The following is a 23,220-nucleotide window of genomic DNA, read 5'->3' as shown; positions in this document are numbered from 1 at the left end:
GGTCAGTGGTGGACCATAGTAATGCAGCAATGATTTTGCGAGTAATGAGTCGATTACAACCATGAGAGTTGTATTGGAATGAATGTTGAGATTGAGTACCACTAATCGGGTCGTGGTAGTGTATAAGTTATCACTGATAGACTAATTAAGTAGAGTATCTACCTATTGAATATTTATTTCCCTCTTATGAAAAGAGAGTCATATTACTATGTGAGGAAGGTTGCGGTGCAAGCATAGAATTCTAGTAACGATGATGTCTAGAATGAGATCCTAGGTTCGATTTTCGATATCGAGGGAGTTTCAAAGGTGATTGGGTATAAGCTCGAGGAAGAGCATGGGTCCATAGAATGATGGACGGAATAGCAAAAATATTTAGGCATGTGAGATACGATGCTATAATACTTGATGTTGATATAAATACATATATGTTTTGTTCTCCTATGACAAACCTCTATAGTTCAGAGGTAGGTTCCAAGCCAGATATTTTGTGGCAGTATATTTTTTTCATATATATAATTCTCTTCAATTCGTTCTTTTCTCTTCTTTTCATTTCATATAAACTGAGAAGAACAACCCTTCCAGAAGGGGAGGTATTGCCGAATGACTATCTATCTGTGTGATAGAAGCCTAGTAGGATACCATCTACTGTTTAATTGCTTGTCAAGTACTAAAGGTTGGCCACCTTCTGTACTAACTATGCAATAGAACAAGTGTTCATGATCATGGTGATCTCTCAACAAATTCCTTTACTACTATATGATTGATCAAATTTTGGAAAATAGAAACAGCTGAAAAAGGAGTAATAAAGTTGTGGTAGTATTCGGAATGGAAACACATTCGTGATACTAAGGTTGACGAGGTTATTAAAAGGTTATAGAACGCTAACGAGCAAAAGTATAACCAGTATAATATTAGGAACGGAAGGTAGTAGCGATTACGAACTGGAAAAGAATGGGTATTGAGAAGAAAAAGCTCTAATCCTAAAAGCTATAATGAGAGTCTGTGCAATAGACTTGAAAGAAATTGGAATGATCACTTAACACGGATTGAGTTTTCTTACGACAATAGATCATATGTCATTATCGAGTTGTCGCCTTATGAGATCCTTGAGGGAAGACAATGTCGATCTCCCTTATGTTAGGATGAAGTTGTAGAGCGCAAGATGCTCGGACCCGCAGTAGTCCAAAGGACAAAGGATATAATAGATCTAATCAGAGGACGGCTGGTAGTAACCCAAGATGGTTATAAGAAGTATGTTGATTTGACACGAAAGGACAAAGAATAGGAAGTAGGGGACCTAGTGTTGTTAAAGGTATCCCCTTGGAAACCCTTGGAAAGGATTGATGAGATTCGGAAAGAAAGGAAAGCTAAGTCCATAATTTGGCAGACCCTTGGATATATTAAGAAGTATTGGGAAGTTAGCATATGAGCTAGCCTTACCCCAGAACATGTAGCAAGTCATAACGTGTTTCACGTATCAATGTTAAGGAAGTGTAATTCAGATGCCAGATAAATAGGGGCATATGAGCGCATAGACATGCAACCCGACGTAACCTATATGGAGCAACCAGGAAGGGTTATAGAGTGAAAAGGAACAAGTTCTTAGGAGAAGGATTATCAAACTAGGCAGAGTTTGGTGGTGGGACCACAATGTGGGAAAATTTACTCGAGAGTTAGAAAGTGCAATGCTAAGAGAGTATCCCTATTCATTTTCTATCTGATTCCGGGACGGAATCCTTTTAAGGAGGGGAGACTGTAATAACCCTAATTTTTGGAAATTTTTGAAACCCTTATGAATAGTGTTTTTGCTGAATGAGAAAACTTTTCATGCCACACTATGTAGGGGTTCTGTTATGGATATTCTGAGATTTTATTAGTACTCTACATGGTATATAAGTGTATGTAAAGATCGTCAGAATCCAATTCCGAACACTTTGATTTTTCCCGGAAATCCACTAGATACGGAAAGAATTGAGTATAAGGTAACAAGATAAAAAGGATTTAAATTAAAGGATTATAAGAGAGGATCATAAAAGGAATATAATATATTGAGAAAGGTTAAGGGAACCTAAATAATAAGATCCCGGGTATGATCCCTCAAACGATAAACGAAAATGAAAGTTAAGCGAACCGTATATCAGATCAGCGGTCATTAGGCAAACAATTAGAAGCTAATCAAAGAGATTAGTGGGGATGATGTCATCCAACCAATAGAAAGAGGACAAAGGAGGGATGATGACATCACAAAGTGATGCAAGCATGACATAAGAAGGAAGGAAATGTGGTGGATTGTTAACCACACAAAACCAAGGTTAAAATGGTAATTAACCTAAAATAAAACAAATCTAATTCAATCAACCAAGCCAAACATTTCATTTCATAAAAAAAACACAAAACCTCTTATTTCTTCATTGCTCTCGGCTTTTGCCATTTTCAAGAGAAAGAAATTTCAAAACTCAAGATCAAGGCTTCCTAAATTGGTAAGATAATTCCCTAGTCATCCTTATGCATAGTTATGGCTATCTTATGAGTTTAAGCCTTCAATTCTTTCTCAATCTTCTTCAAAAAATCAATGAAGAAGGCAATGGATAGTGATTTCAAAGTTTTTAACTTGATTTTTTCTTGTTTTCCTTTAAGATCCAAGCATCCCTAACTTCTCAAGGCTTCTTAAGGCTTCCTAGCTACTCCCACCACTTCAAGGAAGGTATATCATCTCCAAACTCTAGATTACTTTGTATAATAAGATGATTTTGATTGTTATGGTGATATAGTATCTTAATGCTTGTGGTTTAGAGTTTGGGTTTGAGTGGTAGTGAAATGGAATGGTGAATCTTGTTGTTTTGGTTAAAAGAACTTAAGTATAGTTAAATTCAAGCTTAAGCATAAGTATAAATGTTAATATTGAATTTATTGGGGATGTTATGATGTGATAAGGATGGACTTTGGTTGTATGAATGGATTGGGGTTGTTTGGTGATGAATTGGAGTGATATAAAATTGGGTAATCACGTAAACATAGCCGTCGTAATGTCCGATTTACTTTAGACTGCTTTTGTTCATAAAATTAGGACCCGAGAACTCCCTGATATATTTTGACCATTGCCATTTTTAGATAGTTCATGTTACGAGCTTCGTTTTGATATGTAGTTCATTTGATTCCGATGTACGGTTTAGGAGAAACGACCGTTTTAAGTAACGGCGTTTCACGAACGAAACATTTCCCCTCGCCTTACTTTGAAACCTTGGTTAAAGACCTTAAAGGACTAATTGGAGTATGAAACAATTGTGTTAAGTGGACTAGGCAGTTGGTAAGGTACTCGCGAAAGAATCGCCTTAAAACTCGTAATGGTTAAATTATTAAAAATGGTGGAGCCGAGGGTACTCGAGTGACTTAAGAGAATCAGTAAGCGCAAAACGAGCGTTAGAGTCTGAGTTGGTTAGAGTATAGATTTACAAGTGACTTTGGTTTAATTCCAACTTACTTGTTGTTTATAGGTTACCAGACTCGTCCCGAGCCATTCGTAACCCTCAGTCGCTCAGGCAAGTTTTCTACCCGTTATACTGTTGTTATGATGTATACACTTGTATCTGCATTATCTTGTAATAGATGCATGATGGTTATATTAGCAAATTCTTGCGATATATTGTAGCATGTGATATGGTACATATGCATGCCTGTTTCGTATTCTTTCCATATATATCTGTTGGTTCAGTTGATAATACCTATGCTAGCGAATAGCGGTAATTTGCATATACCCTTGGTATAGGGACCCAAAGGTGAAAACATTTTCTAAAACCGGGAGCCGAGGATCCCGAGTAGATTTTGTATATATATATTTATATATATATGGTTATAGTTTTCAAAACTATTAATCGAATAAGGTTTATTCGATAACTTTATTTTACTATTGAATATTATCTTGAATATTCATTCGAGGACTTATGACTCCTTTATATTATTTAATGAATATTATCTTGAATATTCATTTGAGGATGTATGACTCCGTTATTTTATTTAATGAATATTATTTATAATATTCATTCGAGGTATTATGACTCCGCTTATTACTGAAATATATTTTTTATTTTATTAAAGAATAAGGTGTCAATAATCAAACTTATTTTTGATTATTCAAATAAAGATAGTACTTTCGTATAAGTATATCTTTGGTTATTTAATACTCATTTCAAGTATAAGTTTTACAACATCTACTTCAATTATTTTTATAAAGATTATTCTTTATGGGAATATTATTTAAATAATAATATTCTGATATTTCTTTTATATTGAGACTGATTTACCTTATTAAATCAGCATTATTCCAAACACTCTTTAAAGTGTTTTCAAGTCTTTAAAATGATTTTCAAAAATTAGAGCGGATCCCAAAACTCATTTTTTATATATTTAAGATCTTCCTTTTTAAAAGGGGATTTAAATACTCGCTCAAAACCTGAGGGATCCGGCTCTGTGGTGTGTTTTATATTCGCAACAAGATTGCTGTCTTGATAAAAGAATTTTTGATTACTTACCCAACACTCGGGAAGTAAAATTCTTGGAACAAGTTAATCCATTAACAGGTATCGCCTGGGAAATATCGGTAAGTTTTCCTTTCCAACTAGATACGACTTCTTGATGGAACCGTATCAACAAGTTTCTACTTGGGGAAAGTGGGGACGAGCTTTACGTTTCAGAGTCATGGATTTCATCTGAACTAGGAGTGGCGTAAGTGGTCGAGTGGCGCCGGCCCAGCCTTATTATATTGGCCCAATTGGCCTGGAAGTTCCGCTAAGACGGTCCATTCCTTAGGAGTTCAGTGTTCGGTTGACAAGTAAATCCGACAGGTTCTCCTCTACATATAGAAAATGGTGGGGTTGCACTACTACGACTGATCATCGTAAGTGGTCTTCCTGGCGCGGCAAACTCCTGTAATGAGTTCATCATCCAATTAGATATTTCTGCAACACTACCCAGAGTACTTCGATAGAAAGGCTACGGTTGGGCGATTGTTGAGTGTTGGCAGGGTCAAGTTTTCAAAATGATGTGTGCATCAAATGAAGTATCTCGTAACTTCATTTTATTTTAATGATATATTAAAAGATTTAATCTATTCAAATCTGGTGTTGTAGTCTCATCTATGTGATGAACTTTTGAACTAATTATAACTTGAACGGTGGTAGTTCAAGTAGCATTTGGAAAAGATATAAGTATATTGGAGTATCTAGTAACTTCACCTTTTAAACTTATATCTAGTTAATGGTTGTCTTATGAATGACAAAGACTTTCAGAAAAACGTTGAGACAAGGTTAGATATATGAGATCACCTTGCAACGATATTTTTATACAGTTATAAACTGGAACTTTATGTATATTATGCATGGAAGAGGACTTCCAAGATTGTGAAAAGTATATATGTATATATACTGAATATTTTGTGACTTCATCACATTAAGATATCAAACTTGGTTCATTTCTTTTGACCAAGACTTTCATGAGTACTATGAGAAGGCTCATATATTGTTTATCATATTATATATTATTTTGGTGGGCTTGTCGCTCACCCTTGCCTTCTTCTTTCATCACACAACATCAGATAGACAAGATGAACAGGACCAAGCTCCCGATTCACAAGCGGTTAGAAAACGTTCTGCAGTCTTCGGGAAGCGTTGATGCCGCTGTAGCTGAGGTAGGAACTACCAGTTGGCTAGGCTTTCAACTTTTGATGTACCAGACTCATGTATAATATGAATTGTAATAATGGCAAAGAAAATGTAAATTTATTCAGAAAACCTTTTAAGGTGTATTGGCAGATAATTGTGGAATAAAATGACTTGTGATTATTTTTGGATGTTCATCTCTGAGACTATAACTTGTGGTGTGTGTGTTTATTATGGGGTCACAGTACAGAGTAGTTGATGGTTTAATGAGATTGGGTGTTGCTAAGGGAAATGGAACTCGTGACAACCCGGATCCCCGACCCCGGATCTGGGGGTGTTACACCTTGATGCAACAAAAGAGAGAAAATGAGAGAAAAGCAGGTACTGAAGATATAAGGATGGATGTTATTGTAAGTGAGTTAATGAATATCCAGGATGCAGACAGGGAGGGACTATCTCAACAACCTAAAGCTGTTATAGAATCCACCTCCCTTGATGCTGAGACATTTACTCACCCTGTTCCAGCATATCAACTTCTAGCTGAACAGGGCAATGACAATACAGAAAGGATGCTTAACTTGGTGCACACCACACAGTCAATGCTAAGGGCTAAGGATGCCATCACAGCTTTGCCCTCTACAGCTGGTGATGTTGATTATGAGACTGGTGGTTCAGAAGATTTCTTTGGAGGTGAAGGTGGAGATAGTGAAGAAGAGTCATTGGACATAGGGGGAGAAGTAGGTTCTAGTTCAAGATCAGGCATGCCATCTTGGGTATTTTCAAAACACTGTGATGAACACTACTTCAAGAAAACCCTGATTCAACTCATAAATTAGATAAATTCTATTCTTCAAACCACCACAAATGCCACACCAAAAAGCTCCTTCAAGCACATCTTGCTTCTCTACAACTGCAACAAATCCAAGGTTTTCAACATGCTCGAGATGTCAACACTATCAAAGGTGATATTGATGAGATGAAAAAGGCCATTTCTGATAAGATGGACTCTAAACTTCCAGAAGCTATAATGCTTGACATTAAGAGACAACTCAGGAAAAATTCTGATCTTGCCACAAAGATAGATGCCTTAGATACAAGAATGACAGGAATGGAAGCATCTCTTACAATAATTCATCTATACCAAGCTCAACAGACAGACTTGCTTTAGAAACTGGTGGCTGCACAAACCTCCTCTACTCAACTTGCTGATAACAAAAAGGGGGAGAAAGAAAATTCTAGGAGTGAGGGGGAGCAAAAAGTGCTCAACATTGAAGTTAGCAAAGTAATTGTGTCTTCAATTACTTTCACCAAGCCACCAGCCAAAGATAGCATTGATCTGATAAATGAAACAACAACCAATTTAAGAGCAGCTGAAAAGGAGCAGTTGAAGCCAATCAACTGGGAGAAGATTGATGAGGATATTGAGAAGAAGTTTGGGCTAGCAAAGAAGCCAGAAAAGTTGGCCATTCATCACTCTCAAGTCAGGCAAATCTCTGTGAATGAAATGAGCATGAACTATCTGGAAAGAGGATAGCCATCCTGCATCAAATCTCCAAAGGCTGAAGTACTTTTGAAGCCAAGGGTGAATTATCCAAGAACCTCTCTAAAGAACCCTTTGGACACAATGTATGAGACACCAAAGCCTGATGAAAAGAAACTGTTGTCAAGATCCATTGCCTTCTACAAAGATCCAGCTGATTTAGCTTTAAAAAGGAGAATTGCTAAAGTTTTCAGGAATGTTAAAGAGATTTGTGTGATGGCTGGACATACTCAATTTGCTGAAGCAAAGAGAGAAGAAAAGGCAAGATTGAAGCAAGAAAAGAAGCTAGCTGCTCTAGATGCTAAAAACGCTAAACAAAAGAAAGAGCAAGCTGCTATCTTGGCCAAGTTACAAGCTGTGAAACCAACACAACAAATTCCTACTCAACCATCTGAAATCACTGAATCTCAAGATCCAAAGAAGCAAGTTGAACCACAACAAAAGAAATCTCAAAGATACAAGGAATTGGCCAAAAGAACCAAAAGGAAATTGAACTTTGTTGGTAAGGAATTGGAGGATCAGTTTCCTAAGGAATCCATTCCAACTACAACTCAAGCATCAAAACCCTCAGTGGTATGAAGACATTAAGGTGGTGGACCCTTACAAGAACATTCATGGTGAACCTATTGTGCCTAAGGATGAACCAATAGACTGGGAAAATCTACCAATTCCTTACTTCAATTTGCCAATCCTTAACAAGCCAAAGAGAACAAAGTCAAAAGCAGTCAAGAAAGTGAAGTTGTCACCTCTCAAATCCAAATCTCTAATCAAAGCTCAATCCAAAGTCAACAAGGGAGATTACATGTACTTATGTGACATCAAGGAATTCTCTGATCTAAACCTCTATCTAGATGAACTGGAAGAAGTTAGAGGGATTGATGCCTACAGAAATCTACCTGAAAGGTTAGTTTTCAAGTACAAGGGAGGAAAGGAGATTCAATGGCCACTTCACAGGATCCTTCAAGAAAGCCAACCTGTACTGATAAAGGTTTATTCATCATTCAAGAAGAACTTTGGATTCAATGTAACTGCAAGAAGACTGGTTCTGAAGAAGATTGAAGAAATGAGGAGTATTAGAGCTAAAGATGCACTCCCAAAGACTCTAACTATTCCTCACACATGAAGAAGAGTGCATCTAAGGCCCTACTGGCTGATGGAGTTCATGGATGACAAAGGGGTTAGAATATTTTTCAGATTAGAAGACCAATTGAGCATCTCTAGCAATGAGACTCTTTTGGAGATGCAAGAAAAGCTAAATCTCTCAGAATCTGATGAACTGGAATTCCACAAACAGCTCCAAAACCAGATAGGAGAAAACAACAGAAAGCTTGGAAAGAGATCCAGACCTTCAAGGAACTAGATAAATCTACTCAGGCTAGAGGATCATCTTGAAAATGACTGTGAGCTAATCTTTGTACATTCTGTTATCTGAAGCACTTTACAGTTTTATCTACTTACTTTTAAAGTTGTATTTTTAGGGTGTTTTGTTATCATCAAGTTTCTCTTAATTTATGGCTACAATTCCAGTAGACATAAATTGGGGGAGATTATTGTGGATATGTTGTGAACTTGATGATTTCATTAACAAAACACCTTAGTAGATTTTACTTAGTGAAAAATGTAGCACTCGAAGGATAAGGAATATAGTCCCGACGGATGACTCAATATAGTCCCGATGGATGATGATCAATTATCCATCGAGTGAATAGCTTATGTAATAATGAGTCTGTAGCACATTTCTGCATACACCTTGTTTAGATTCTGTAGTAGTACTCAAGTCATGTTGACTTTAATTAGATATGCAGAATAGGTTGATTAATTGTACATAGATGATGTCTTGTAATTATGTATAAATGAAATGAAGTCAAGTGCCAGATTGCTACCCGACGGATAAACAACAATGCCACTCGACGGATGATCAACTAGGCAACCCGACGGATGATCATGTACCCGACAGATAATCAACACAGTCACATGCGTCGAGTGTATGCAAAAAGGAATGTGGAAGCCTATTCAACTGGGTTTTAGAGAACAAAGAAGCATTGCCATTTCCATGCTATTATGAAGATATTCAAAGATGTTGGAATAGAGTAATGAAGCAGCATAGTATTAGACTTGATAGGTTTTCTTTTATTATCTTGTCTTATTACTTTGTAATCTTGGTCATATATAAACCAAGAAGTAGCAAATAAAACAACAAGAACACTAAGCAAGAAATTCTGAGAGAAACATTTGTAAGCTGTATTTTTAGCATTTCTCTGTAAACTTAGTTGTTCATATTTGTAAGCAGCTGTGAGCAAATCTTGCTACACAGAGTTCTCTTGATATAATATATATCTCTGGTGGATACATTCAAATCCACCAGAAAGTTTTTAAAGTCTTGTGTTTTTAATTACTTGTGTTTTGATTCATTCCAAGTTATTATTCCGCACTTTGCAAATAAATTCACACAGATATATATCTTAAGTTAGAACACTTTTAAACCAAGAAAAAGTTTCAAGAATTCCATTCAACCCCCCTTCTGTAATTCTTATTGCATTGTTAGGGACTAACAGTCATAATAATCGACACTTTTATAAATTTTTATTCCTCTATTCACTTGGGCAGGAATACTCGCAACAAAAATCATCTTTCTCAAAGTCTAAATTTTGTATAAATCCAGCATTTGGATAAGTAAAACACTTAACTATTCTGAACATAGAATAACAAAAGAGTACTTAAATGATAAACATTTAACTCAGTGATATGTAAAACATTTATCTATTCTGAACTGAGAATAGAAAAATCAATACTTACAAAATCATAAGGAGTTGGATATGTAAAATATTGAACTATTCTGGAATTAGAATAGTATAGAGAACTTGCCTTTGGTTTTTAGCAATTAGTCACACTCGCAGTAACATAAACATCTCAGTCTGATATCTCAAGATATCACCATCTTTCTATTTCAACAATTCACTGATGTGGTGCTTCTGCGATTGCTAGAAGCCAGATATCCAATACCATTCCATTTCATTCTTTCCAATGTCTGGTCCTCATTCTTTCCTGCGCGACAAAACCCTATCGTCTACCCATACGATAGCCCATACATCAATAAAACAGTCAAACACAAGACTCTTAACCCATGTACACACGTAATTCACATAGCACGTAAATACGTAGCTCACAAATCACATAATTCATATAACACATGACTCGGTTTGTAAAAAGGTTCGGCTTGGTATGTTTAAAACTGAAATCACGTCAAAATATGATTTACAAATCCATAATCGACTCAGAAAGACTTGCAAAATAAGCAACCTTTTGAAACAAAAGAATTTGGGTCTCGAAAGTATTTTTAATGAAAGCGGAATTTTTTCCGAGTCTAGACACGTTCGTTTCATATTAAACGGATGAACGGTCTATTTATTATGAATACAATAAGAATGAATCAATTAATAATAATATTAATTGATTTTTAAATACTAGAATTAAATTTTTAAAAACTCAAAATAATTTTAGAATATTATTTGGCCTAATAAAAAATAATTACACTTCAATCAATTATTTTTAAATAAAATTAATTGATTAAATGAAATAATCAATTAATTAAATAAATAAATAATTAGTCAAAATAAATTATAAATAATTTAATCAAATTATGATTTTCAAAAATAATAAAAGATAATAATTTGAAATTGAAATAGATATTTTACAAAAAAATTCGAAATAACATCTTTATAAAACGGACTTTTCCCGCGGTCAGAGCCCGTCAAAATCAATCCCAAACAATACAATCCAACTATACTCTAATAAAATTTATAAATTGAAAACACATAATAAGTTTTATTTGCACATATAAATACGTCAGAAACGAAAAACACGGTCACCTGAACCAAAATTCGGACCAAAATTTACTTCTCCGACAACTTCTAAAAATTATGAAATAAATATGTAAACACTAGCATGCTATAATATACCCAAATACAAAAGCAGAATCTCAAAATCCTTATCCGAAATAAATTCTGATCACCCCAAGAGATTATTTGATATCCGGAAAATATCTCTAGAAAAATTCAAAATTAATAGCTATAGACATATAAACGCTGAGACGCCATGTGGAGTAATTAACACCGTCAAACTCCTTTTCTACGCCCCAAAAATAAATTAAAACGGAAAACATGCTCCACAAATTATTTCATCAAAACCTTGGAATATATATACCAATGTGTAGATATCGAAGCGCTGATCATTTCTATATATAACAATTGAAATTTGGACGAACGGTTTGTAAGATATGAATTTTTGAAAATTTAAAATTTAACTGTAGAAGGAGAGAGGCAGAGGTAATAGAGAAAGAGAGAGACTGGGCGGTGGAAGTGCGTAAGAAACAGGGGTGGGTAGGTTACTTATCTGATATGTTTTGGTTTTTTTGGCTTTTTTTCTTTTAACAAATTAGCTGATGCTATGCATTCTTATTTCCATCTGCAAGCTCCACTTCTGTCCCGCATTACGTTGTTTAACGAACCAACTTGCGGGTAAAAAGAATCCAAAAATTACCAAAATAATTTTAAAATTTTCCAAATATTCAAAATCTAGTAAAATATAAATTTCGTAATTTTAAAACATTTTTGAATCTAACTTCAGACCCGCATTTCTTGATTTAACGAACAAATTTGCGAGTGAAACTAACTCTAAAAATTACCGAAATACTTCTAACAAATGTGGGGTAAATATAACCCGATTTTTTTAGAAAAATAATTTTAAAATTCTCGAAATATACAAATACTAATAAAACATAAGTTTCATAATTTTTAAAATATTTTTGAATTTAATACTAAATTTACACTTAAATACAATCAGAAAATTATTTAAGGATAAGTAATTGACGAAATATTATTTTTTAAATTTTATAAGTTCCCAAAAATAATCGTTGAAATTATAAATCCATAAAAATAATTTTAAAGATAATTTAAATATTATGAAGATATATTATCAATAAAATCACTTTTAAAGACATAAACAAAATGATACGACTAAGAAATTAATAATCCAAATAATCTTCAATCACAAGTGAATCACACACAATTAATATTACATACAACACATGGCTGACAGAATACCCACTCAATCCCTAATATTATAAAATGAACTCAATTTACCGATATCAATAAAATAATCGACATTCAAATAAACTTTTAAAAATAATACATTTAAGTAAATATTTTCAGAAATTAACAAGGATGGATATAACACTTAACAATTAGCACATAGCCATTTAATAGCACGAACTCGTCAAACATGAATAAAATATCCACCATTTTACTCCTTTCAAATAAAAAAATCACATAAACATATTCAAATAATAATAATGATAATTCTAAAAAATACGGGATATCACATACAAGCTTAACCACAGAGGAAGCTGGATTTCAACGAAAATTAGGAAGAATATATGCCAACCCAATCTACCACCTCAAGTCAAACAGCCATGCCCACAACAGAGCAGGCTGAATTCAAGGTTTATCCTAACATGAATTTCCATGGTGAAACCATAATTCCCAAGGATGAACCTATAGATTGGGAAAGCCTACCACTTCCTGATCTGAACATTCCAATCTAAACCAAACTAAGGAAAACAAATAAGAGAGCAATTAAAAAGGTCAAGACTGTTAGACTTCAATCCAAAGCATTAGCCAAGCCCAAACTAACTGTCAACAAGAGAGATCAACTCTTCATCTCAGACATCAAGGAATTCACAGACTTAAATCTCTATCTGGATGAGCTAGAAGAATTTACAGCTATCGATGCTTACAAACATCTTCCAAAGAGATTAGTCTTCAGGTACAAGGGTTGAAGCGAGCTAAATTGGCCTCTTCACATGATTCTCAATGATAGCTATTCTGTTCTGGTGCAAATTTTCTCCTCAATAAAGAAGAATTTTGGGTTCAACATTGTTGCCAAGAAGATGGTACCGAATAAAATTGAGGAGATAATGAATAACTGGAGAGGACCAAATACACTCCCAAGAGTCCTAACAATTCCATACACAGGAAATAGAGTGCATTTGAGGCCTTACTGGTTGATGGAGTTCAAAGATGAAAAATGCACCAGAAGATTCTTCAGATTGGAAGATCAGCTAAAAATTTCAAGTAATGAAACTCTCATGAAGATGCTAGAAATGTTGGATCAGACAAATGAAGATGAATGTGAATTTTACAGGCAACGTCAACACCAGATTGAAGAAAACAATGAGAAATTGGGAAAGAAGTTCAGACAATCAAGGAAATGAGTTAAATTTGCTCAGTCTAGAGGAGCACCTTGAAAATGGCTTGTGAGATTCTCTGTAAACATTCCTCTACATAATTTTCAATAAATTGCAGCACTTGTTAATTTTAGTTACTATTAATCAGTCTGTATTCATTGGGTGTTTTGTTATCATCAAATTTCTCTTAATTTATTCCTACAATTCCAGTAGACATAAATTGGGGGAGATTGTTAGGAATATGTTGTGTACTTGACGATAAGTTAAACAAAATACCTTAGTAGATTTAATTTAGTGATTTTGTATCTTTCAACGGATGATCACTTTAACATCCGTTGAAAGGGTAGCTTATGTATTAATAAATCTAGTAGCATATTTCTGTATATTGTAATGCCTTAGAGAACTAGATGTTGTAGAATGTTTTAAGTCATGTTGACTAATAGATTGATATGTGAGATAGGTTGGCTAATTATAAATATTAGATTCCTTGTAATCTTATATAAATGAAATAGAGTTAACCGCTATGAAGACGCTCTCAACGGATGTTCCACAAGGTTTCAACGGATGATCAACCAGAATCTCAACGGATGATCCCACAGAGTTTTAACGGATGATCTAAATGAGTTTCAACGGATGATCTAACTGAGTTTCAACGCATGACAGTCACATGCGTTGATTGTATGCAAATGGAATGTGTCAACCTATTTAAAGGTTTTAGAGAACAAAGAAGCATTTCCATTTCCATGCTAAACTGAAGATATTCAAAGATGCTGGATAGAGAAATGAAGAAGCATGAAATTAGCCTAGAAATATTTTGTCTTATTTGTTTATCTTTTTATCATGAAACTTGGTGATATATAAACCAAGGGTAGCAAGTTGAACATAAAGGCAGTAAGTAAGCAATTACCAGAGAAATAGAAAAAGCTGTATCTGTAAAGAATTTCTGTGTTCTTTATAAGTTCAACTTGTAAGAAGCTGTGTGAAAAACATTGCATCACAGGGCACTTACATTAATATATATCTTTGGGGGAAAAGTTTAATCGACCACAAATTTTTTAAATACTTATATTTGATTACTTTGTATTTGATTTCTTCAATACTCTCATTCCGCACTTTAGCTAAATCAAATACAGTTATATATTTATAGTAGAACAGTTTTTAAAATTTAAAAATTAGCCAGAATTACATTCAACCCCCTTCTGTAATTCTTTGTTAGATTGTTTGGATATAACAAATATATCTTTCTGTTCTTTTTCAAAATTATCTATCTCAGTTTTGTTTTAAAATATTAAAGTATCCGTTTAAATCTGTTCTGAAATGTTTATATACTTTTCTTATTTCCATTTTAAAATATTTGCATACATGTTTCAGTGATTTTAGAATTTATTCATGTTACAAATCTGTTTAGAATATTTGATATATATGCATCAGGTGATTTTAAATTTTACGAAACTATTTTATTTGGACACTTAGAGCGATATAGGGTATACGGAATTAACCGGCTGTAGGGATACTACAACCATGTCATTGCTGCACCAGTAACATGAAACTCCTGTGACAGTGTGATTGGTCAGGGCGTATCCTTCTGTTAGCTCTTGGGAGGAGCTTTTGGCCGTTTGATATTTGTTCAGGATACGTGGGTGTACCCAGAGTTTGATTTGATCTGATTTACGGTGATGTTGTATATGTGGTACGCGTTATCCATTCTATTGCACACATTAGGTACCCTATGATGTGTGTCTTTGTATCTGTTCTGATCTCGGTATGAAATATCTTAACCCTTTTTATTTCATCCTTATTTTAAAATTACTATCTTATTATAACTCTCAAATATTTATATTCATTTTTTTGTTTTATAAATTATATTCCAGTCCGTACTGGGCATTTGGCTCATGCCTTCTTCTTCTTCTGGAAGGTATTTAGGGGGATCGGGAATGTGTGATGGAGAGCAACCCTTGATTTTTGTTGATTAGGTATTATGAAGTTTTAGCATTATTTACACATCTGTAAGTATTTAGAGATTTTAGTTTAAGATACTTCTAGGTTTAAATTGTTTTGAAGATTATAATAGTTGATTATTTCTTATCTGTAGATTTTAGTGCTCTTTTATGGATTATAAGTAATATCTTCTTCTATTTTATGAAGTGGGTGTTACAAAGATGGTATCAGAGCTTAGGTTCTTTCTTGTAAAAAACCTATTTAGGTTGACCTGTGAGTTTGGATAGAACTTAGGATGTGTATACTTCAAAATTTTATTCAGTCAATTTTATTCGATACATATTATAATTTTGTGATACTTGTAAACTACTTCTACTAATCTCTTTCGATGAACTCCGATCGTATTTATATTTGATATTGTGGATCCTTTTAAACATGATTTTTGGTGTTATTTGATCGTATTTTGACTCGGTGTATCATTTATTTCTCCGGTCCGAATTTTAGAGTTTTTAATTTGATCGTGATCAAACCATTTCATGTGTCCATGTGTCTTGCTTCTCTTAACGAAAATACGATTATATATTAGTTTAGTATTAAGATGAACTATATAACATAAGGTGTAGTTCACATAAGATAATTTGATTTGAATAATAATGTATAAACTTGTGTTTATGATAGGTATAGATTTGTTGGTTTAGTATTTTGTAAAATTTAGGTTAATATTATGAAAGAGTTATTGACAAGGAAAATGACAATATTTGAAAAAAAGGAGTGGTTATCATTGATTATAAGCTAATACAGGTATTAGAAATTCAGTTGGGTTTAAGTAAGGGTTGTGTTGATTAATTAGCATTTGGCCAGTGATATATGTACCGATCGAGTATTATTCTCTTATGTATGAGTTATATATATTTTCTGAAGAGTTATTAGCTTTTTCATCACATTAAAAGGTGAAATTATATTTATATAAGTTATGTGAAAATAATTGTAGAGGAATATGTGTCACGTGATATTGTATGTAAAAGATTTTTTTGCCCGCAAGGGTTGGCTCAGTTGTTTAAATAGCGGATAACTATCCTCTTGGTCACAGGTTCGAATCCCACGGGAGGGGAATTTATGATTATGCCTCCTGAGTCAGAGCCTGTCGCTTTGTTATGGATAAAAAGCCAGGCTATATTAATTGATGTATTTATTACTAAGGTTCGGGAGCTCAAGGCCTTTAATGGTTGCTCTCATGTTATGTGGGGTGAGACCCCTTATATAGGTGTTGGGAGTCCTTGAATTGGACTTGGGTTAGGAGACTTGGTGGGCAAGTCTCAGAATTAGAATGGACTTTGGAGTCCCAAGAAGTAGGAAACTGATTCCTTATCCTATTAGGTCCCTTGGAGGCCCATCTACAAGGATTTATGTCCTTACTAGGACTCATCTTAACAGCTGATTTCTCCCCTATTAATTTTGAAACTAATTAATATTCAGGGTTTTGGGCCTCGTTAACTAGGCTTCGTTATTGGACCATATAGGTCTAATATATTCAACATTAATTATATTCCTAGGCTAAGTTTAGGTCCATATCATTTGTCCCCCAACTTCTGGGAAACCGTAAAAGATTTCGCAGAAGTTAAGTTCATTTGTTCCCTTACAGGGTATCGTTTTTGCGTAAAGTGTGGAGTGATATACACATTTACAACGATTTTTCCTTGCACGTGGCTTCAGGTTTTTTTTGGAACTTACCCATTACTTCTTTACCTTATCACCATTATCTAGGAATTTTCTGGTATTTTTCAGGAATTTTTGCTTAATTTCTGGGATTTTTTCCTAATTTTCCAGAATATCTTAATACTCACAGGTACTATTTTTTAATATTTCAAGAGTATTTTATCAAAAATATTATTTTTGAAAATTATTTTCTAATTTCCCCTAATTTTCTGGGATTTTTAAAATTTTCAGCCCTTTTTCGACCAGGATCCTAGTCGAAATTTCGACCTGGATCCTAGTCGAATTTTGGGCCAGCTCCTGAGCCCTGGTCAAATAATTTCGACTAGGATTTCGACCTGGATCCTAGTCGAGTTAACGACCTGGATCCTGGTCGAAATTTTGGTCGTCTTTTGATTCTTGTTCGTGAAACTTCGACTAGAATTTATGACCAGGATTTCGACCTGGATCCTAGTCAAGTTTACGACCTGGATCTTGGTCGAGTTTACGACCTGGATCTTGGTCGAAATTCTTGGCCCTTTCCAATTCCTATTTTTCTAATTTCGACTAGGAATCATGACCTCATGCACGACCTCAATCCTGGTCTTTTTTTTGGGCATTTTTCTGGCTCTTGTTCGAAGGATTTCGAACTGGATTCATGACTTAGATCTCGACTTGGATCCTGGTCTTTTTATCGACCTGGATGTTGGTCAAAATTTTGCTCATTTTTAGGCTCCTGTTCGAGTTAATTCATCCATGATTTACGACCTAGATCTCGAGTTAGATCCTGGTCTTTTTGGCTCTTCTTTGAATTTGGGCTTTAATTTGGGCCTCTCACATTTCCAAATCCTCTTTGGATTTGGGGCTTTATATTTCCAAATCCTCTTTGGATTTGGGCTTTGATTCTTTGGATTTGGGCCTTTATATTTCCAAATCCTATTTGGATTTGGGCCTTGATTTGGGCCTTTATATTTCCAAATCCTATTTGGATTTGGGCCTTGATTTGGGCCTTAATATTTCTAAATCCATTAAGAATCAAAGAAATCCTTAAGAATCTTCGAGGTCATTCCGGAAGGTTCTGGAATGTGAGCTTTTTCTTTTGGGCTTGAAAATTATTGGGCTTTTCCGCCTCTTCATCTTCACTTCCTTGCCTATATAAAGGAGTGAGTAGAGTCAATCACTCCTCACTTCTCATTTCCAAATTCTGTTTTTCTCTTCTTCTCTCAAAGATCTTGGAAGTAAAAAAGTATAACTGTAGGTCGGAGTTTTTGAGCCTTGAAGCCTTCGCTTTTAGCAACCCAGTCCCCTTTTTCCAGTATTATTTCAGGTAAATACCCTATTTTCTTACATTTATTTTCATGCACGCTTTTGTATAAAGTTTGTGTTTAAAATTATTTTCTTTTCCGCCCTTTTTCATATGGCAGATGAGAGAATGACCCGATTGGCCAAGATGAACGTGGCCAAAAAGTCTAACGAGTTCCCCATCCGGTCCAGGTATACTTCCTTGATAGACATGATCAATACCCGAGGGGATGAGTACCCGTCAGACGCACATCTGGACGCATTTGATCACGTCAATATTTTTCGGGATCCAAAGAAGTTAGACAAAATGAAATATTTCTTTAAGATTAAGGAACCGTACAAACTGGTTCCCGCAGGTCCAGCCGACAGGACCTGCCACTGGAAGAAGGACTCCTTATGTGTCTTTAGGGAAACCTGAAGGGCAGGTATCCAACTCCCTTTCCATCCTTTCATTCCAGTTTTACTTGCTGATGTAGGAATTAGCCCTTGTCAACTCCCTCCAAACTCCTGGAGGTTAATCCTTTGCTATTTACCACAATGTGCCAAACACGATGTACCTCCCACAGTCGCCGTGTTTAGAAAGATTTTTCAGTTCAAGAACAGCACGACAAGAATCCAGGGTGGGTACCTTTGAACCATCGCCCCACCATTCCCCACATAGTGAACAGGAAGTCCATCCCTGATAACAACTTGGGGTGGAAAAAAGAGTTTCTATATGTCCTTTGGGAAGGCGGTGACTAGGGGACTCTATTTCGCTCGTCCTTTGGGCAAGCTGTTGACGGGAGTCCAAATGACATCATCTTGACTGAGGAGGAGACCAGGGCCTTCAACCTCCTTACCCAGGATAATGGAACATCACATTCCTGGGATCTCATTAGAGAGACGGTTCTTGTTGAACGCGGTCTTTCTCCTATTTCTAAGCAAGGTATATTTTAATATTCGGGATATTGCGTGTAATTAATTTTATCGATAAATTATTATTATGTGATTATTATGTGATTTCTGGTGAATTTATTTGACGATTGGTGTTGTTATGTGGATGTTGATATGTGGTAAAGTATAATTATGTTAATTTTATTATGTCCAGAATAAAATTTAGATAATTAAGGTATTTTTCTGGTAATTTTTCGAGTGTTATATGATTTTATATTGATTTATGAATTTCTTAATTATTTTCTTAATAATTAAAAAACTATTTTATAAAGCTGGGAATCGTCCGACTTCAACCTTTTATTCATTTTTACAACCCGAAACTCTTCTGAAAACTCCTTCCTAACCTATTCTGGTAATTCCGGACATTTTCCGTGTTTTGACTTTTTCGATCCGGATTACGGTTTGAACCGTGCGCGGCCCAGCACAAAATTTTCAATACGATAATTATTTCGATATATTAACAAAACCCATATTCTTAAAAGACGGGATAATATTACATTATTTTCGTATAAATTGTTTTATAAGAAGACCGGTTTGGATAATTATCCACTACGTGTATCAAATCGGATCGTTTTTGCAGTTACTTAGGGGCTAAGTAACTAATTTATCGATCCAAAATGATCCAGCACGAACCAATATTCCATAAATATATATAGCCTTTTATTATTTCATTTTTATTCATATAATCATAATCGATCAGTAAAAATATAGAAAATACATAGAAAAACCCTAAAAATGTTACGTTCTTGAGAATCAAACGTACGAACGAAGGCGTTATCGAACTCCGATTCGGCATGGAATATATCAAATCGAAGCTCTCGAAAAGTCCTTTCAGAATCAATCATCCATTTTTATGCAGAAATCAAGGTATTTTTCTTATTTATTTGTTTTAATTCAAATTAATTAATGATTAAATTATGAAATTTTGATTTTGATGTTGTTTGTATGATTTGATGATTCCATGTTGTAGAGCATCTCTTGCCAATCAGTTTGGTATATTATATGTTGATTTTTGAGCTCTGCATCATGCCTAAAATTGGATTTAATTATTCGAGACTCTATGAACTAGGGTTCTTGAAGGATTTTAATTATAAATTGATTCGGAGACTCGTTTTAATTCCGAAAAATGTTCAAAAATTCGTAATAAATACTTGGAAAATCATTTTGACCGCGAAACTTCTTTGAAAAATTATTTTGATCGAATATCATGTATGCTATGTGTTACGTGCTATCTGATTTATGTGTTATATGCCTATGTGGTTATTGTTTGACTGTTTTAGTCATAACTTTCAATCCATAAATCGGATTTGGGTGAAACGAAGGGTAGATAAAAGCTTATGACGTCTATGTGACGATTAGAATAATATGAATATAAATATTGATAGACACTTGTGATGCCTAGCAGAGTAAACGAGTCATAAAAGAAAGCCAGTGATTAGTAAATAGAACTAAAGCGTAGAAAGAGAAGTCGAGTGATTGATAAATAGAAGCAAGGCATAAAAAGAGAAGGAAAGTGGTTGATGAGTAAAACTGTAAGATGAGTACAAGTAAAGTTAGAAATCATCTGTGATAAGGCAAGTACTTCTGAACCTTCTTCAAGATATATTGCAAATATTTTCGAACTTTCTCATAACATGTTGCTATTATTGAAATAACTCATGTTTTATATTTAAACTATTCAACCTTGAACCCAGATTCTTATTGATCTTGAGCCATAATCCTTGTTCTTCATAAACCATTGATTGTTGAATTCTCAGATACGAGCCAAACACATACGATACTACTCCACAATACATATCTACCACATACTGACGTCTGATATTGAATTGCTTGATATACCAACCCTTATTCCTTGTTTAACAGAAGACCAATCCTTGGAACCCTTGAACCCTTGGTCTTCTACTTTCTAATTCTTTCCTTGATTAAAAGCCAAACTGTTTTGAATTCCTTGGTATACCTTCATGGTATTGTGAATAACCATATCCTTCAAGATAAATATTGTTTATGCTTCAGCTTACTGAATTACATTGGTTATCTTATTGATTTTTTTAGAATTGAATGGTTTTATAAATGTGGACCAGATTCGTGGTCGGACCAGATTCGTGGTCATAATAGGGCAATGCGTGCCTTGGATCCAGTATATAAAGCAAAGCTGGGAGCCTTGCTCGGGGTTAGTGCGTGACTGATCAGCAGCCTAACCTTGGTTTTTAAAATGAAAAGTGAATATGCAATTCTAATCATTGCTTATTCAGAAACTTGATTCTTCTGAATCATTTCAAATTATTATTGTTAAACCTCAATTATTGCTATTATGACTTGCTGAGCTAGTTAGCTCACTCTTGCAAAACTTTTTATGTTTTCAATAGTTAAAAAGTAAATTTGTTGATAACGAGGACCCCATTGCAATGTGAGCTAGGATTCCAGGTTAAGTTGGATCGAGCTAGCATGAGCTTTATATTGTGGATGAGTTATGTAAGATTGTAAGAATGATATCATTATCAATTGTAAGTTGAAGCAGTTGGGATTTGGTGCGATGTAATAAAAGTTAAGGTTGAGGCTTGTTTTCATACTTAAACCTGTTCCGATCTGTGGTTGTGTAAAGAAGGGTCAATTGCATATAATACTTTATATACAGGTTTATATATTGTGGTGTGTGTGTTATGAGCCCTAAACTTCTGACCCGGGTTTGGAGGGCGTCACAGGTTGGTATCAGAGCTACAAGTTATAAGTCACTGAAACAAGCCTAGAGTGTCGAGAATGGATAGAGGGTTAGGATTAGGATCAGGAAATAGAAAAATAGAACGTCGAGAGGTTGAGTGCGATCAAATAGTAAGTTTAAGTGCGATCCGTGATGAGATTCGAGATCCTTATCTAGCGACGCGATTTATAGATAATGGAAATGGTAGATTCTTTTATTTCGGTATCATCTTATCAATCGTAGCATTCAGTCGGAGGACCATCATCTGATTCACGCGTTGCTTGTCCACTGGTGTTAGCCATGTCACATTCTATTGCGGTGATTGCACCTTTTGAAACTATTATCTCATCCCCTGATGCGAGGCTACTTATTCGAGAATCCCCCACACGCTGATTCTGGTTGTACCGGATATTAGTTGTGCGCGCATCTTTTCTGTCCACTCTATGCCTTGTTCTATACCATCAGTTTAAAACCCGTCTTATGAAGTAACAACACCTATGAGGATGGATTCGAGAGCTACAACATATGGTGAGTATACGAGGTAGTAAGAAAGGTGGGAAGGAACATAGAGAGAGAATTTAGTTATTTCAAAGGATAGCTGCTACCAGGTTATATGGAGCTACTAATGAGTATGCCACCCACGATTATCTTGTGGAGTGAGCTAGATGGATCTTTAAAGAAATTTGAGAGGATTGGAAATCAAGAGTTTTCTTGAAATTCGATGATGATGTTATGATCAAACATGATACGTATAGAAATAATGTGATATAAATTGACCTTGTATTATAAAATAAATCTGATCATTACTGGATAGATTTGTTATACATAGTAATCGTAAGAGATGATGATGGGAATGTTACCAGTATGGAAGACTAGAAGTGAAGTTACGAATAAGATAGTTGTTAGGGCGAAAACATGCACTAATATTCACGCAAGTATACGCGTTCGCAAGTAATATATAATACTTTCTAGTTCGTTCCCTCAGAGACTCAGACTAAATTATTGTCTAATTAAACTCACTCACCAATGTATGATTACTTCTCAATGTTAAGATACTAACACTTAAAATTGTTGATTAAATATTAACTATAATTAACTACTTAATTAATCACTTAACTAACACTTCAATTTATCAATAATAAAACAATCATGAGATCACAATTTCATTATTACTTCCTTCTATAGCCATTATTATTACCCTTAGCATGAGACAATGATG

Source organism: Apium graveolens, chromosome 5 (genome assembly GCF_009905375.1).
Source record: "Apium graveolens cultivar Ventura chromosome 5, ASM990537v1, whole genome shotgun sequence".
Lineage (NCBI taxonomy): Eukaryota > Viridiplantae > Streptophyta > Magnoliopsida > Apiales > Apiaceae > Apium > Apium graveolens.
The sequence above is the reverse complement of the archived record's forward strand: the minus strand, read 5'-3'. Positions refer to the sequence as shown.